This window comes from Vicugna pacos, chromosome 35 (genome assembly GCF_048564905.1).
Source record: "Vicugna pacos chromosome 35, VicPac4, whole genome shotgun sequence".
NCBI classification, from domain to species: Eukaryota; Metazoa; Chordata; class Mammalia; order Artiodactyla; family Camelidae; genus Vicugna; species Vicugna pacos.
The window spans coordinates 19,791,578-19,809,855 of record NC_133021.1 but is presented as its reverse complement, the minus strand read 5'-3'; the positions used below and the strand labels follow the sequence as shown (position 1 = coordinate 19,809,855).

The 18,278-nt window shown below is 38.4% G+C and overlaps 1 pseudogene; it reads right to left on the bottom strand.

Moving 5' to 3' along the window:
• Nucleotides 1–12,255: 12,255 nt before the first annotated feature.
• LOC102527535 (transmembrane protein 268-like) lies at nucleotides 12,256–13,537 on the bottom strand (annotated as a pseudogene).
• Between the last annotated feature and the right edge of the window lie 4,741 nt (nucleotides 13,538–18,278).

Here is an 18,278-nt window from a genome sequence, read left to right as displayed (position 1 = left end):
ACAGCGAGTACACTGTGTCTTAGAGGTGTGATCTGCGGAACACTATTCAGGAATAATAGCTCCCATGGTCAGACAAGGTAGGGACATGCTGCTGGGTGAGAAGTCTTGGTGGTTCTCAATACATACACACCAGCATCTTAAAACTGTTGGGAAGCCCTGTAGCAGATGAACCTCTGTAATTTTAACACAGTATTTTCAAAACCTATTGAATGTTCCACACTTCTGAAGGCACATTTATTAACATGCTTAAGAACAGTTTTCTGCAAAACAGTGTCCCAGGAGACATATACGGTTAAAACAAGAGTGTGGAGAGAGCCCTGAACAAGGATTAGGTCCACAATGGTGTAAAACTAAAACTAGCTGTCACTAAGTTATTACAACATTTCAAAAAGAGAGAGAGAGAAAAAGAAGAATACAAAAAAGAAAAGAAAGAAAGAAAATAAGAATTCAAACAATGGAAATTAAAACTGACAATCTAGTATCAGGGTCTGCTGGGAACTGGCAACCGTACAGTCATGGTTACAATATGCTTCATGTCTTTTCCACTACCAAGATTCAGCTACTTAGAAACTCTTACACAATGAGGTCTAGCAATTTTACCTTTCTTTATCCCTTCAGTAGATTCTGGATTATTTCCTCATGCTCATTCTTACTCTCATAGTCTCCCCATCCACAAACTTTTCCCATTCTTGCAGAAAATTCCATGATTTAGCAGGAAACTGAAGTTTTGGTAGTGACATTTATACTCAAATTGTATGGCCAAAGCAACAGTCTGAAGCCTGCAGAGGGAAGAATTCTAGTATAACTGAATACTAAAAGTTAGAGTTTTATGTATCCTATCTAAGGATCTCCCTAGGAACTTGGGAGGTGGACAATGCTGCTTGCATTGAACAGAAGTAAAAATTGGGCTGGAAACTAGAGAACTTACCGAGACTTGTACATTTCAATCTGTCCTACAACCTTAGATCTAAAGAGGAATTAAATTACCAAACAATCAGGCAAAGAGCAAGATGCAAGGCAATTCACCCATAAGATTTGTCTACAAATATTGAGTCAGGAAAGATTCCTTCATTTGAGCATGAGTAGGAGGTAAAGCAACATGAGGGAAAGAGGAAACTGTGAATTAAGCTGTGAGCAAGAGGAAGGGAAGAATATCCATGTGCCTTTGAAGCTGACCCACTATGTGGTCCACAAGAAAATTCTGCATAGAAGTGTGAAACTGTTTGTGAACCCCATAGAATGCAGGAAGCTATAGCCACCAAGAAACAGGAATAGGATTTCAAAATAGTCCAGGAATAAAACATAATAAAATGGAGGGACAGGCTAAAATAAAACAGAAGGAGAAATAAGTACAGGAATTCTCAAAATAAAATAAAAATAAAAGACGAAACTCAGGGTGCAGAAGGTTAAAACAGTACTACAGAGAACAGTTATTACAAGCGCAATGGGGGGAAAGTATAATTAATGGGAACAATGCAGTAGATATGGAAAACAGACTCAAGGAAGCCAACAAACAAGGTCAGGAGGAGTGGAGGAGAGAAAGTTGCTTCCCCTTCCTGCTCTTGTGTTCCACAGAAGACCACCACGCACAGATCCCCGTGGCCTCTTCTTTCATCGCCCCTCCTTTCCAGATGCAAGGGACCCAGCTACCCACAGGAAGCCAGTGTTCTGCTGTCTTATCCAAACCATAAGATTTAGAGCACTAGGCTCTCCTCGTGATGGGAAGTTTGGGGAAGGAGATAATAAATTCATCTCAAGGTGCTATTATCATCTACTGCTCTGGGCCGGGAACCCTGAGAAAGAGATAAAGATTTGAATGACAGGACTAAAATAACAATATGGAGAGACAAAACTAGGCTAGGAAATGCAGCTTCATTTTCAGATTTAGTTAAGCACATGACCTTGGAAGTCTGTAGAGACTTCTTTGGGCTATGCGTCCGATTTTTTTTTTTTTTTTTTACAGTTGTGGTTCTTTATTTTTCATGTCTTCAGCACAGTGCCATGGAGCTTTTGCATTTTGAGGCCACTGAATATTATGTAGTTTTGGCTGTTATGTAGAGGCAAGGTTGAGTTTGAGAGACTGTAAGTATGCAACTCAAGGATATGACCTTCTTTAAGCAATATCAAAGGCCTTAGCAAACATGGAAGGTCTAGAAGCAGCATGGGTCTCAGCAAGGGTGCTGTGTACAGTATCGCCTGGGCAGATGTTGGCCACTCGGGTACCAATAAGCAAATATCAGCCACACAGGCTCATCAGGTAATTGCCAATCATGAATGGCTTCAACCAAGCTTCCAGCAGTGGAGGCTGCAGCCCCCTGGACTTGAAATTCACAGGTATAGCTTAACATGTTATTACAAGTTAGGCTAAGGCAGGATTAGGCATTTCTAGCTGTGGGTAGACATAACAGTTTTTACTGTAAGGCAGTTGTTCCGTATGTACTATGAAACATTAGCAAAATTCTAGGTTTAAAATGTTAACATTCGGTTTAGGGAGAGCAGGAAATCCTGAACAAAGAAAAAGCTGGAAAGCACCACAATTTATTTACAAAACAAAAATTACCTTGTTTGCTATAGACAGAATGTTTGTGTCCCTCCAAAATTAACAGTTGAAACCTTACTCCTAACCTGATGGTATTTAGATTCGGAGCCTTTGAATGGTCCTTAGCTCATGATAGTGGAGTTCTCATGACAGAATTTGTGCCCTTATAAAAGAGACCCCAGAGAGCTCCCTCACCCTCTTCTGCCAAGTGAGGGCGCAAAAAGAAGGCTGTCTGTGAAGCAGAAAGTGGGCTCTCACCAAATACTGAACCTGCTGGTGCCTTGATCTTAGACATCCCAGCCTCCAGAAATGTGCAAATTAAATTTATGTTGTTTTTAAGCCACCCAACCTATGATAGTCTGTTATAGCAGCCTGAATTTATTAAGGCATCTTGCTATTAAAGAGAGAAAAATAATAGATAAAGACAGAAAAGAGTAAATAAACAAATAACAGCTGCGAATAGACATGAAAAATCTTAAGTAAAATATTAGTGAATTAAATAAAGACATATATAAAGCAATTTCACTCTTGGGTATATATCCAAAAAATAAAAAAATAAAAACACTAATTCAGAAACATACATGCACTCACAACGTTCATAGCAGTGTTATTTACAATTGCCAAGATAGAGAAAAAACCAAAATGTCCATCAACAGATAAATAGCCCATTACCTCTGTGATCTTCTTCCCCAAAATCCATAATTCAGTCTAGTCATAAGAAAGCAAATGAATAAACAAACAATCCTAAGATTGTTTGCTGGAGACATTCTACAAAATACCTAACCAGTACTCCTTAACACTGTCAAGGTTGTCAAAAACAAAGAAAGTCTGAGGAGCTCTCATAGTCTAGAGGAGCCAAGGGAAACATGAGTCAATGGAATGCGGAATCCTGGATGGCATCCTGAAACAGAAAAGGTGAAAACTGGGTGAAAACTGAGGAAATCTGAATAAACCATGTACTTTAGTTAATAACAGTGTATTAGCATTGGTTCATTAATTGTGAGAATTGAACCATATACGTAAAAAACAGAGGAAAGTAAGTGTGGGATATATGGGAACTCTCTGTATTACCTTTGCAATTTTTCTGTCAATCTAAAACTATTCTAAAATAAAAATTTATTTTATAAAAATTCTTCCCCCACCCTTTGAGGCAATTAGATAACTCAATGGTAAAAAGATAAAGAGTGCTCCCCATCTACCATAAAAAAACTGGCATTATTTTCAGGAATTCCATGTAAAAATTGAAATTGTATTTTATTAAAAGAAACTATACATGGATATTTTTATGATGAGGGAAAATACTTTTTAGTATAACACCAAAAATAACAATACAATATTCATTTAGAATTATTAATAAATTTGACCATGTAAAGATTAAACTAAGTGTGATATTACAATAAACATATTTTTACATTTACAATATAGAGGACAAAGAGTATCTTTAATACACAGTGCACTCTTATGAATCAGTAAGAAAAAAAAAAGACATATCCAAATAGAAAAATGGGCAAATACCACCGCACAAAAACAGAAGTTATTGAAATGGAAATGCAAGTGACCACTAAGTATACACTGCTTAGCATCATAAATAATCAGAGAAATTTTAATTAGAACAGTGAATTTTTCCCACTTATGCCAACAAGGACAAAAAGAATGACAATATCCAATGTTGGCAAGGTGTGAGGAAATGGACCTTTTCATACACTGTATGAACACAGCATTTAAGGCTTTCATGGTCATTATCATACTTAATTTGTGTGAAAGATAATTTTTATCTCTAGTTTTAATTAGCTCAATTACATGACTACAACCAAGTTACAGAGCTAGTTCTGTACCAGATTTGTAGCAATATCTAAGTATTTAAAAAATTGTTAGCTATTCAAGTTTTAATTGGTTTTCTTTAAATAGCAGTGCTAAGTATCTGTTGAAGGAAGATATTTGCTCTTAAGTGGATATGCTTCCCATCAGACATGCAATAAGTTAACATTTGTACCATGTGCTTTATTTCTTTCAAAATTACTATGAACTTCAGGGTTTCCTTCTGTTTCTATTACCAAAGTCATTTGCCAGAAAAAAAAAAAGTACCTGTTATAGCAGGGGCTCAAAAACATTGGATAGATAGATGGAAGGATGGATGGGTGGATGGATGGATGATAGATGGATAGATAGACAGAAGGATGGATGAGTGGATAGATGATGAATAGGTTGAAGGATGAATGGATGGATAGTTAGATGGATAGACATAAGGATGGATGGATGAACAAATGAATGAATGAACCAAATATGTTTCTCAAAAACCATGTTCAATTCTCTCTCAAAATCATTTTCTTCTAATCATTGCATCGTAATCATTAAGCCAAAGATAACTGGAAAATAAGTTCCTACCAAAAAAGGGCAATTAAGAAAAGGCAGAATCAAACCATTAGTGTTAATTTTATTGTGAAAACAATTTTTTTTAATTTTTATTTAAGTTTTTTTAATTGAAGTACAGTCAATTACAATGTGTCAATCTCTGGTATACAGCACAATGTCCCAGTCATGCATATACATACATATATTCATTTTCATATTTTGTGAAAACAATTTTAACAGTTCTGTTTTCTGAAACTAAATGAAAAAATATCCTTAAAAGAAAAATTAATAATAGCTATGCTTTGAATTCAACACTAAAAAGTCTTTTGTTATAAAATTAGTTACAAATATTTTTTAAACATAAAGGCTTTAAAAGTATTTAAGTAGGGCTCCAAATAGATTTACAGAAATCTCTAAATTGATTTACATCTAAATTTGTAATGTATGTAAAACATAGTATGACAGGTTGCAAATATTTTGAGAAATGTTTCATATAATAAAGGGATTTAAAGTTTACTTTAGAGAAATCATCAATACTTCCTAAAATAGACCATAAAAATAACACAGGCATCCTTTCGATACCCTTGAGTATACTTTATTTGTCCTTGAAAAAAAAAATATATCGAATGTACCTTTCAGAATGATGTATTAGGTGCTATTGTTATGGTGCTCAATATTGTTCAATACTGAACTACTATACTGATTACCAGTCTCCACTCTGCTTATTTCTATCATGTGCTTTTATTTACCTCCTGAGGCAAAAACATTTTAATTGGTTTAGAAAAGCTTGAACTCTCTTTTATCAGTGACAGATTTCATCAAAATGGAACTAACCTAGGAGCAGTAGTCCCAGGGCAAAAAAAAAAAAAATGCACTTTAAGTTTCTATGTTTTAAGACTTATAAAATAATAGTTATAAAAAAGGAAAATATAGCCTCTTTGTAATTTTTTCATGATATGGATATATATGTGCACACACATATATATGCATACACACATACATATAAATACATAGATGTGTGTGTGCATACAGATATGTATAGCACTCAGGTATAGTTTTACAGAAATGTTAAGAAGTATCAAATATATTAAAATATTTGCAAAAGTCTTTAACATGGCAGAAAAATGGTTTATAATTCTAGTCTAGGAGGAAACAAGTTAGTACTTCTCCTGTTTTGTCTTGTTTTTGGGCTGCTTGCCAAGTTATCCACACATTAAATTTATGGAACACTGCAGTCAATTTTGAAATAATTTACAGTTATAGTAAATCCTGCTAACTGCGTAAACAGGCGAATGGTGTATTATTTTAATAGGTCTATATTTCTTTAAGTATTCATTTCACAGTGCTCCATTATTTATGAACAACAGCACAAAAAATAAGTTGCTTGTTGCACAGAAATTGTATTTATTTAATAGATTTTAGTTCCATACAGATTTAAGTGCTTCAAAAACAGAGACCAAACTGTAATTTGCACAGAGCCAAATATTAATTGTAATACACGTGCAAAACAAACATTACAAATACTAATCACAGTGACAGACACCCACTGTTGGTTGCCACCTCTTTTAAATTTTATTTTATTGTGGTAAGAGCACTTCACATGGATCCACCCTTTTAACAAATTTAAGTGTACAGTATATTACCCCCAAAATACTAAAGTTGACAAGTACTGATGAAGATGTGGAGAAACTGGAAGCTTTGTATGCTGTGGAGATTCCTCCAAAAAACTAAAAATGGAACTGCCAGATGATCAAGCAATCTCACGTCTGGGTATTTATCCAAGAGAACTGAATTCAGACTCTCAAAGAAGTATTATTATGGTCATGGTATTATTATCATGGTCATATGTTCATTGCAGCACTATTCACACTAGCCAAAATGTGCGGAAAAATTTTTAAATGTACATCAGTGGATGCTTGGCTATCACTTTTTGCCAAAAAAGGATGACAAGAATTATAAACTAAACCCAGAAGGGCCAATAGAAATAAATTCAAGTTCTCCCAACATTCTCATTGCGAGTAGGCACAGCCTTTCCTCGCATTGAATTTTAACAAAGTGGTTCATCTGTAAATCCACGTGCACTCTACACGTAGGAAATGTAAAATGGGCTGTTGAAAATTGACAGAGACTCTATCCTTTCAGTAAATTCTATCTGTGCCCAGTGAGATTCTTCGTTAGAGCTAACTTTTATCACTCTTTCCACTATATTTTTTTCTTTTTAATTTCTCTTTCTATATCAAGCTAAGCAAAAGCCCTTGAGAGCCACAGACACTGACCTTAATGTTTCCCTCTGCAAAGTTAAAGGCTTTTCCAGCACAGAAAATTCATTCGAGAGAGACTAAAGTCATCTCATGTTACCTAGTCATGAAATAACAATGAGTTCAGTGAGTTGGTGGAAAATTATTCTGTTCTAAAAGGCAAATTTGTGAAATAGGTGTAAACGTGAGGTTATCTATAATGTAATATAAAGGGTACAGAAAATTGATATCTCTCACTGACAATAATAATTCCAGTATATTCACATATTCTTACAATGCACTGAATATACAAATGCATCTAGACACTTCATTAATTTGGATTAACAGATATTCTCTGCTGAAAGCAAATTAAAAAATGTCTGTGAAGTTACACTTTCAGTAGACAGACCAATCAAGTGCTTATGGAGTACTTGCTCTATGTTCAGCTATGTGCCTAAGGATTATACAGAAAGATACAGACAAAATGTAAGACACCATTCCTGCTCTTAAGCATCAGCTAAAATTGTGGTTAGAAAAAAACCAAGATGAACTCATGAGACATCAAATGAAAAATGTCATATTGCTTGAACTCCTAGATTTCGTGGTCCCAACTAGGAGTCAATAAACACTTTTTTCTGCAAAAGGGCAGAGTAAATATTTTAGACTTAGAGGAACATAAGGTCTCTGTAAGACTACTCTACTCAGCTGCTGTAGCAGGAAAGCCATCAGAGATAATCCTAAATAATGAGTGTGTCTGTGTTTCAATAAAACTTTATTTATAAAAAAGAGGTAGTGAGCTGCAATGGGCCTGACCCTAGGTCCAGTCAATAAGTGTGTTTACATTATGTTAATGATGTCTTGAGAAGAACCAGATTTTTTTCTATCTTTTAAAATTTTATTTATTTTTACTGAAATATATTTTACACATATTGTACAACTCTAAGGTGTAGAATATGTTAATTTGATATTTATATAATATAATATGATTACCATTGTAGCAATAATTAGCACCTCTGTTACATAATTATCCTTTCTTTTAAGTGGTTGGAATTATTAAGTTCTAATCTCTTAATAAGTTTGATGATTATAGTACTATATTGTTTATATTCTAGTTCTTACTTACTGCTCATTACAAGTTTGTACCCTTATACTACATCTTTCCTATTCCCCATCCCCTGGTAACCACCATTTTACTTTCTGTTTTTACAAATTTGACTTTTTGATATTAAGTGATATTATACAGTATTTATCTTTCTCTGTCTGACTTATCTCACTTAGCATAATATGCTCAGGGTCCATCCTGGGTCATGCAAATGGCAAGATGTTCTTCTTTCCCTTAGGTAAATAATATTTCACCCATTAATGGGCACTTGTTTCCATATCTTGGTTATTGTGAATAGTGGTGCAATAAAAATAGGAGTACATGTATCTCTTCAATACCCTGTTTTCATTTCTTTTAGGTGTATATATATATATACAGATCAGATATATATCTATATATCTGTTCCCTTGCTCTATGTGTCTATTTTTATGCTAGTGCCATACTGTTTTTATTACTATAGCTTTGTAGCATAGTTTGAAATCGAAAAGTGTGATACCTCTAGCTTTGTTCTTTTTCCTCAAGATTGTTTTCTGTCTTTGGGGTCTTTTATGGGTCTATACAAATTTCATATTTTTTTCCACTTCTGTGAGGAGTGTCACTGATATTTTGATGGAGATTGTGTTGAATTTAGATAGCTTTTGGTAGTATGAACATTTTACCAAGATTAATTCTTCTGATCCATGAATACAGGATATCTTTCCTTTTTTTTGTTTTCTTTAATTTCTTTCAGCAGAGTCTCGTAGTTTTTATTGTACAGATATTTCACTTCCTTCATTAAATTATTCCTAGGTTTTTATTGGTTTTGATATTATTGTGAATGGGCAAGATTTATTCCTTTTTTCAGATGTTTTACTATTAGTGTATAGAAATGCACCTGATTTCTGTATGTTGATTTTAGATTCTGCAGCTTTACTGAAATCAATGATTATTTCCAACAGTTTTTGTTTTTGATTGATTCTTTGGGATTTTCTAAATACAAAATTGTATCATCTGCAAATAATAACAGTTTTACTACTTCTTTCCTATTTTTATGCCTTGTATTTCTTTGTCTGCCTAATTTCTCTAGCTAAGACTTCCAGTACTATATTGAATAAGAATGATAAGACTGACATCTTTGTCTTTTTTCAGATCTTAGAGAGAAAGATTTCAATGTCTCTCTGCTGAGTATAATGTTAGCTGAGTGTCTGTCGTATATGGCCTTTATTATGTTGAGGTATGTTCCTTCTATATCCAGTATCTGGGTCTGCTCCCCTGTTGCTTTTATCATGAAAGGATGTTGTATTTTGTTGAATGCGTTTCTGCATAAGGAAGGTTTGTTTTTTTAATGGAGCCCATTTTATCAACTCTTTATTTTATTTTTATTTTACTTATTTTTGCTTGTTTCTTTGTTTGTATTTAAAGTTGGAACATTCCTATGAAGACTGTGTGTGTCTAATAATTTCACTGCAAAGGCTGTTCTTACTATGGATGGTTGTCATGTCTTTCTTCTGTGTATATTGGCTGTCGTGTCCTTTTGATGATTAGAGCCTTCCCTGATAGTTGTTGTTGAGCAGAGCCTCCTTTTTCTGTGCTGTGGTTGTCACAGCCTTGACGGGGGCTGGGTCTGCTCCCCTGTTGCTGGAATAGAGGCTTCTAGACCCATTTCTAGCTGTGGGGTATATTAGGCAGTGTTGGAGTGCCCCAGCTGGGAGGAAGAATCACTGAATGTACCTCTGTAGGAGTTTTCCATTGGTAGGTGCCCTCTGCAGTATTGTCTGTCACTTGTTATGCGACTTACGAAGTACCCTTTGTTGATGCTGTCTTTGTCCCCACATCAGCTGTGGGAATGTCAGCCACCTGGTTATGGGCCCCTGGAACCACTGGTGCAGACCTGCCAATGTCAAGTACTATGACCCACTGTAGCGAGCATGTAGTCACATACCTGAATCCATGGTATACCACAGGGTCAGCACAGACACCCATCTTGCCTCCGCATATATACTGTATGCCAGCCTGTTGCAAATAATCCTACTCGCCTTTGCCATGTGCCAAATTTCCATCCACTGCCTGTTCTTCCTAGAGATGCAGGTTCAGAAAGGTGCCAGCAGAGCAAATCTCGCCTAGCTGCCTGGTGCTGTAAACAAATCTCAGTCCCACCTGCCCCACCTCTCTTCTCATGAGAACACACCAACAATGGGTCCATGGGGAGATGGCGGCTATGGTAGCGCTGCGTTGTGCTCCTCCCCCCATGAACACCAGCAGTGGTGCTTTTTTAAGGGGGTCCTAAGCTGTTCTGTTCTGAACACACCCCCAGACACAGCTCACACCACCTTCCAGTCCCCTGAAGCTGCCTCTGTGCAGTGGGCCCCAGCCTTCTCCCCGATCTTGTCACAGATCTTCAGCAGCCAGTCCCGGCTTGTCCCTGCCAGCTGGTGTCTAGGGCTGGGGATCTCAGGGACCCTCCATGCCAGTTTCTTAGTTCTGTCTGCCAAGCAGCTGCCACTTTCTCCTCTGAGCCTTGGAAGCTCCACTTCTGTTCTTGCTGTCCTTCCAGCTGGAGAAAGGGCATATCAGTGTGGGACTGCCTTTCTTCCTTTGCCGCTCCCCCCCCCCCACAGGACCGGTCCCTGCATTGATTTTCTTTTTCTTTTTTCTTTTTTCTTTTTTTCTCTTACCAGATTTTGTGAGTATCCTCCTGTATTTTGAAGTGAGAGACACTGCAAGAGTTCAGTAGGTGTTCTGTGTGATTCAGTAGGTATGTGGATGTAATTCTTGGTGTACTTGTGGGAGAGGGTAGCTGTGAGTATCTCTACTCCACCATCTTGGAACCTCAAACTTTTTTATTTTAGTGATGGGATTTTTTTAAGGTACAAAGATATATTGTACAACACAGGGAATACAGCCAATACTTTATAATAACTATAAATAGAGTATAATATATAAAAATTGTGAATCACTATGTTGTATACCTGAAACTTATATATTTTATACCAAAAATTTTTAAAGCATGCATAGGAGTCCAATAGATGCAAAGGAATATGTATGTCAGTCCAGGAAGGAGTTTCAACATATGAAAGATTTTTGTGGGAGATGAAGTCAAAATTGCAGATGAAGGCCAGGTCTTAGGCACTGGGGAGCCTTTAAATGCCAGGCTAGGGCTTTTATCTTTGGGCTGAGAAGAACATTGAATCTTCGAACTTGTCAGAAGCAGAGAACCTGAAAGCCTCTGAGCTCTGCATGGAATTCCACAAACGATAAACTGTGCTTCATTCCAGGGCCACGTTAGTGTTAGGAAACGGGACAACTGTTCCACGCCCACTGTATGAAAGCACACCCAAAAGCATGCATGCAAAATAAGTCCTCCAATCAGACAGGATCGGTCTTTCCAAATACTCCTATTAGCACGTATGTGCTGGTTTCTTTCTTTCTTTCTTCTGTCTCCTGAAGGCCTGCATGCTAGCAGACCAGTCCAGGTGCCATTGTTTTTCATAACATATAGGGGAAGAAACACTCAAAAATGGAGAAGGTTCTGAGAATTTGCTTCTTTTCTTCAGTTTGGGAAGAGGCATTTCATAACTTAAGGGGCCCAAGGCAATGCCACGAAGAGCAGTGTCCTCGCTGAGCCTCAGCTTCCCCTCGTCTGACGTGAAGGGGGTGGGGATGGGAGCATCACCTGAGACCAAGCTTTGGATGCATTTGGTCCAGTCCATTAATTTTCACATTTCCTGGGCTCTCCAGACAATGAAAGGGATGGGCACGTGGCCCTTCCATCCATGCCTACAGTTCTCAGCTGCACAGAAAGTAGCTTCAAGTGGGACATCAGTTTCTGAAAAGGCTGGAAGGCAGCATGGGATGTCGACAGCCATTTTTGTGCAGGGTCCTGGAGTGAGCACCACATCCCCATTGCTGACATGACTGACACCCTTCAGAGTGGGTCCTTGCTTCTCTCCCCACCTAGGGCTTCCCATCAGCCACCGTGGGCTCCTGAGGCCTCCCTGACTTCTCACCTTCAGTCCTGGAGGAAGATGAGTACCTCCATCCCTAGGTCACCTAGTCAGGAACGGGCAGCACCCTGTGCCCAGGATGTGGGCTTCTATGAGCTGGCAGGGGCATGGGATCCTTGGAGAGTCTGTGTGTCGTGTCCCCAGTGCTTGGGGAGCTGGGAGGTCACCAGGAGTCGGATGTAGTAGCCGCCAAACACTGCCAGCAGCTGCTGGGCCATCTCCTGAAGGAGGCAGGGAGGCAGAGTGAAGGCTGCAGAGATGTACCCAATGCTAAGGAGAAAGCCAACCGGTCCCCACACCCTGGACGAGCAGTGATGCACACTAGGGAGAATCCGGCTCTTGGAAGATGCCTGGCCTGGTCTGGAACTCCAGCTCTCAAACTTTGTGGGGCTCCTTGCTGCCTCAATTTCCTCCTTTCCAAGGTGGGTAACCTAAATACTCGGGCTCGGCCTCAGGGACGAGCTGGCAAAGCTCAGTCTGCATGAGTGGTCTCTCTGTGGGACGAGGACGGCTGGGCAGGAGAGGCGCTTCCTCCAGCAGGTTCTCCGACCCCTCGGCAGCCGCCGGGCTCACCCCTGTCTCCATGACAACACACAGCTGGCTCAGTCGACTTCTCAGCAAGGACTCTTGGCTCGTCTTCATTTCTCAAATGTGATCAGACAAAAACTGCACACAGGTCTCCAGGTCAAAGTAGACAAACCAGAGCTGGATCACGCTCTGGCAGCCTTCCACTGTGCCCGTCACCCCCAGCAGCGCCCGGAGTCTCAGGAGGGCTCCGTGGGCAGCCGCCAGCCTTAGGTCCGTGTCGGTGTTGGCCTTCCTCTGGTGTCTCTGGAAGGTTATCATGAGGGTCAGGGTCAGGCTCAGGCTGACCGCGGCCAGGGTCACGAGCAGCACGCCCACCCAGTGGTTCCCCAGGGCAAACATCTGGCTGGTGGAGTCGATGTTGGCCCACACGACCACATAGAACCCCACAGCAAAGGCCAGCTGCGTGGGCCGCGAGCTGCAGATGATGTATCTTCTCACACGGGGCTCCAAGAGGGCGCTCTCGGCCAGGCTCCGGTACTGCTCAGCCGGGCCCTGAACGCCCCAGGTCTGCAGTTGCTCTTCCGCGGCTCCCAGGTCGAAGGAGACGGCTTCACAGGTATTGTCGATCCGAAGAACCTGCGAGGACCTGGCCGTGGCGGAGCTCTGAAAGCAGAGCAGAAGCTTCACCTCGTCCCCAGCCAGGAGGGCTCCCCACAGGCAGGGCGCTCCAGCCCGGGGAGGAGGTGGGCAAGGGGCCGGCCGCCCCGCCGGGGCCCATCCGCGGCTCACAGGCCATGCATGGCAGAGCCAGCGAGATTTCTGCCTCCCCTTCTCCGGAGCTGCGATTCATTCTGGAGCAGCCAGCTGCGCTTCGCTGGCCCGGCCGCGCCGCCGCCGCCGCCGCCCGGGGATGCGGAAAGTGGGGGAGCCGCCGCCGCCCCCCCCCCGCCGCGGCCTCCGGGCACCGCCGCCCGCGCCCCGCCCGCCGACCACCGATGGGATTTTTTTTTTTATCCTCTTCATGAAAAATTTTTCCTAACCAATGCCACAATAAAGCCATGTTAAAAGTACTTGAAAACCAGCTTTAAGAGAATTTCACTCGCCAAAACTGTTACAGTTATGATCATTGAAAAGAATAAGATGGTATGATTGTGGAAAATTTGACAAAATATTTAATCAATAAAAAAAAAGTCCATGAATCTATAATAATACCTCCCAAAAGGAAAAAAAACATTAAAAAAAACTCATTGTTGCTTTTTACATTAACTATTAAATCATCTTTTTCTTTGAAAATTAGAGCTCAAAAAGAATAATTAAATACGTGGTCTTTTTCTTTTCAATAGGGACTGTATTTTGAAGTAACCACATGTCCTCAGTTCATGAGGAAAAGCACTACTTTACATAAGGCGACCACGTATTAATCACAAAAGGAAGGGTAACATTAGAAAAGAGTCATCATTTTCCAATGGCCGATAAAATTGTGTATTCAGACAAGGATCACAAATTGATTTTAAAGCCATTACACAAATGGTTGATTGAGAAATGGATGTGTGTATGCTGCCATAGGACACCATACAGATTATTTTGTGATTGTAAAGGGAAATTTTAACGAGCAGTGAACAGATGAGGTTGTCCTCTCCCTAATTTGGTGGCCAAATGTGTGTCAATGATGAGAGGACAACCAAGTATCATGTGTTTTCAGTTATATTGCATTATGAAATACGCAACATCACTTATGATGCATTCTACCTAAAAAGCTTAACTCAATCTATCAAGAATTTGGAACTAAACTCTAGATTACAGGAAATACAGAATATTACACTATAAAATTAAGTGACACCACGAGAAGGAAACGAGGCAGGAACAAAGAGGTAGAATATTCCACAAGACAAAGTTAGTGTCCTGTGTCATGAAATTGTTTTTCATCAGAAGAGACTTACAAGATTCAACATATGGCCCTGGATTTCAGTAACTTTCATACAAGCCAACTATGAAGGACATTTAGGGAATACTAGGATAAGTTTAAATAAGGATTTGCTATTAGATAACACTAAGTAATTATTATAAATTTTATTAAATATGATAATGTTATTTTATTTTGTTTATGTGGTAAAATGCCCTTAGTTTTTAAAAATTCAAATTCATCTTTTTAAGTGTGGAATGTTATTAACATCAAAAAATTGCTTTTAAATGCTTTAGAATAACAAGGGTTTAAAACAAGTGTCCTCACTCCGATTACCCTACACCCTCCCATGGTCTCATTCCCAGATCACTGTCCAGCACATGTTATGTTATCTTCTTCATGACAGTTGTCATTAACTAGAAAGACTTGGTTGGTTGGTTGGTTGGTTGGATGATTCTTTGGTTGCTTGCTTGCTCATCTCCTTCCCTCAAAATGAAAGTTCCATGAGATGTGGGGTCTTTCCTGTCATATTTACAATTGTACTCATAGCCTTTGAAGAATGCATGGTGTAGTAGTAGATGCACATAGTAGATGCTCAGTAAGCATTGTTACGTGTAAAAAAAAGGGTGGGGCTTGCTTGTACTAAATCACAATTATCTGTGAAAATTTTCCTTTGAAGATTTCCTTTGTTTAGTTGAACATGTGGTTTCCTGTGGAAATAATTGCCAACATAGAGAAGGAGATGCTTTTTTATTTTATATATGAATGAAGTTTACATTGTGTACTGCCAGCTAACAGAAAAAGAGGGGGAAAAATGATAGAAAGATGTGAGATTTAAATTCAGTGTTATTTGGAATCACATGTGAACAGTCTGCTGTGCGCTGCTGGAAGACATCCCTGTGAAGTTAAAAGAGCTGAGTGTTCTAACACCTGTTTCTGAGCTGTAACCTGTTTACACTTTTCATAATAAGATGAAACTCAGTGTTTTCAGAAAGCCAGTACATGAGAGTTCTAAACATATCCTGTTGGAATTAAATCTTTAGTTCTAAAAATAAAGCTTGCCGTGCTCAGATGAAAGAAAATTAAAATATTTTATTTTAAAAAATGACACTGAAAATCATAATCCAAAGGAACTGTACCAGTGTGAATAGGAACATCTTTTCTACCTACAGGAGGCATATATTACAGTCAAGATCAGATTTAAATTTATAGACTACAGACACTCTTTGGCTCAAAAAATACCAGTAACAGATTTTTGTCATATATTAAAAGACTGGATTCCAGAGGAAACTAATAATAAGACCATATGCTTATCATTTTATGACTTGACATTGAAAAACTTGCCTTAACTAGTAATGGCCACCCAAAGAAGCCAACTAGGCGGCATGTCTAACGGCTTATTCTCCATCTCTTACTCTAATCGAAACATGGAGAATAAGCATCTCAGGTCCTGCCGATGCAGCAGAAAAGCACTGTTGCGTGACCATGTTTTCCCCCGGCTACATTTTCTTACAACCAGAATCCTGCTTCTCTTCTAGGTTTAGTTGTCACTGAGAGGGAAGATTATAAAAAGAGGTATGAAAACACTTAAAGTAAGCAGTAGTCAATAGTGAGAAGTAAAATCTATCCTTTCCCCCAAGCCACAAGTAACTTCACGTATTCAACAAATTTTTAGTAAGTTTCAATTACTTGCCACACACTATGTAAGAAACTGAGAATACAAAGTACAAAAGGAACATGGTACCTGTCTTCAAAGGGTATATACTGTAGTGGCATCTGCCCAGCAGAAAATGCATGAGTGGGCCAAAGTACATCCTAAAGCTACATAGAGATAGATCAGGAAGCCAGAATCTTAATATTAATGCTTTTCTTAAGAAGCACAAGGTAATCTGTTAATAATCTGTTAATTCTGTAATCTGAATGTTTGTGTCCCCCCAACATTCACATGTTGAAATCCTAAATCCTAAAGGTGATGGTATTAGGAGGTAGGACTTTGGGGAGGTGATTAAGTCAAGAGCATGGAGCTTTCATGAATGAGATTAGTGCTCTTATAAAAAAGACCCCACAGAGCTCCCCAAGACCTTCCAGCACGTGATGATACAACGGTAAGTCTGAACCCAGAAGAGGTCCCTCAACAAAACATGACAGTGCTGGCATGGACTTGATCTTGGACTTCCTGGCTTCCAGAATACCAATCTCTGGTACTTCATTATAGTAGGTAAGTGGACTAAGACAGTTAATGTATTAAACGTGTGTATCATCTGGAGATTGATGAGGCAATGTAGAAGAAAAATGTTTATGAAATCTTAAAACACTATACACAGATGATGAAAATATTATTAAAAGGGTCACCATCCAACTTATTCATTGATGTCAGTATAATTTTGATCAAAAGTGGGTAGGTTAAAAACACCACACACCTATGTAAAATATGCAAATGTATAAAGGCAAAATTAAGCAATAAACATATCAAGATAAAATAGAGTGTGCTCCAGAAATACAAAAAGACTTCAATATAATTTACTATATTAATATAATCACCTAAATGGATACCTCAAGTTTTTGAGATAATTCATCATCCATTCAGAATAGAAATAAATTTGCTTGACTTGATAAAGAGTATGAGAAGCCAAGAGTGAACTCCATGTTTCCAGTATAAAAACAGCACATGTCTTCTAGCTTTACTGTAAGGGCTGCCTGAGATCTTGCATAGGAGGCACTTATAACATTGCTTGATACATCACTTCCTTATCTTTTACATTTAAAATTATTAAAACCATTCTTAGATCAGGAGTCATAGCAAAACAATCCATCAACCAGATTCGGCCCATGGAGCCATCATTTACCAAGCTCTATTATACAACTACATAATCAGCAAAAAAATGTCCTTCAAAATTAAGAGGAAAAAGTGAAAATATATTCCAAAAAGCACAAATATTTGGGAAGTAAACAATAATTTCTAAATAACACATGGGTCACAAAACAAACTGTAAAAAAATTAGAAAATAATTCAAATCGAATGATAATCAACCCAGTAAAGGTTTTGAGATTCAATATGTTAGAAAAGAAGAAATATTTTAAATCAGTTATCTCAACTTCTATATTCTAGGGGGGAAAAGGAGCAAAATAGCAATAAAAATAATGATTAACTTCTCATCATGAAGAATAGAAGCAAGGAGACAATGGATTAGTATAATCAAAAAGCTAAAAGAAAGAAAACTATCAATCTAAAACAGAAATCAGCAAATAAAGCAGAAGTCAGGAAATACTTTAGGATTTGCAGGACAAGAGATAAAATTGAGCAGCTGTCTTCACCGAAAGGCTAAGATGAAAAGAAGAGCAAATTAAACATAAGAAAGAAGACGTAAGTGTAGGAATAAAGATCAACTGAGCAAGAAATAGACTAATAATAGAGAAAATCGACAAAGTGAAAATAAAGTTCTTTGAGAAGATTAATAAAATTAATAAACCTCCAGCATGTTTGATTAAGGAAAAAAGAGAAAGCATAAATTACCAACATCAGAAATTAAAAGGGAAAACATACCACAAATTATATAAATATTTAAAGGAATTTACAGATAAAGGGAAAAAAAACAGGAATGTTATTGGTTATGTTTTCTCAAATAACCTCAAA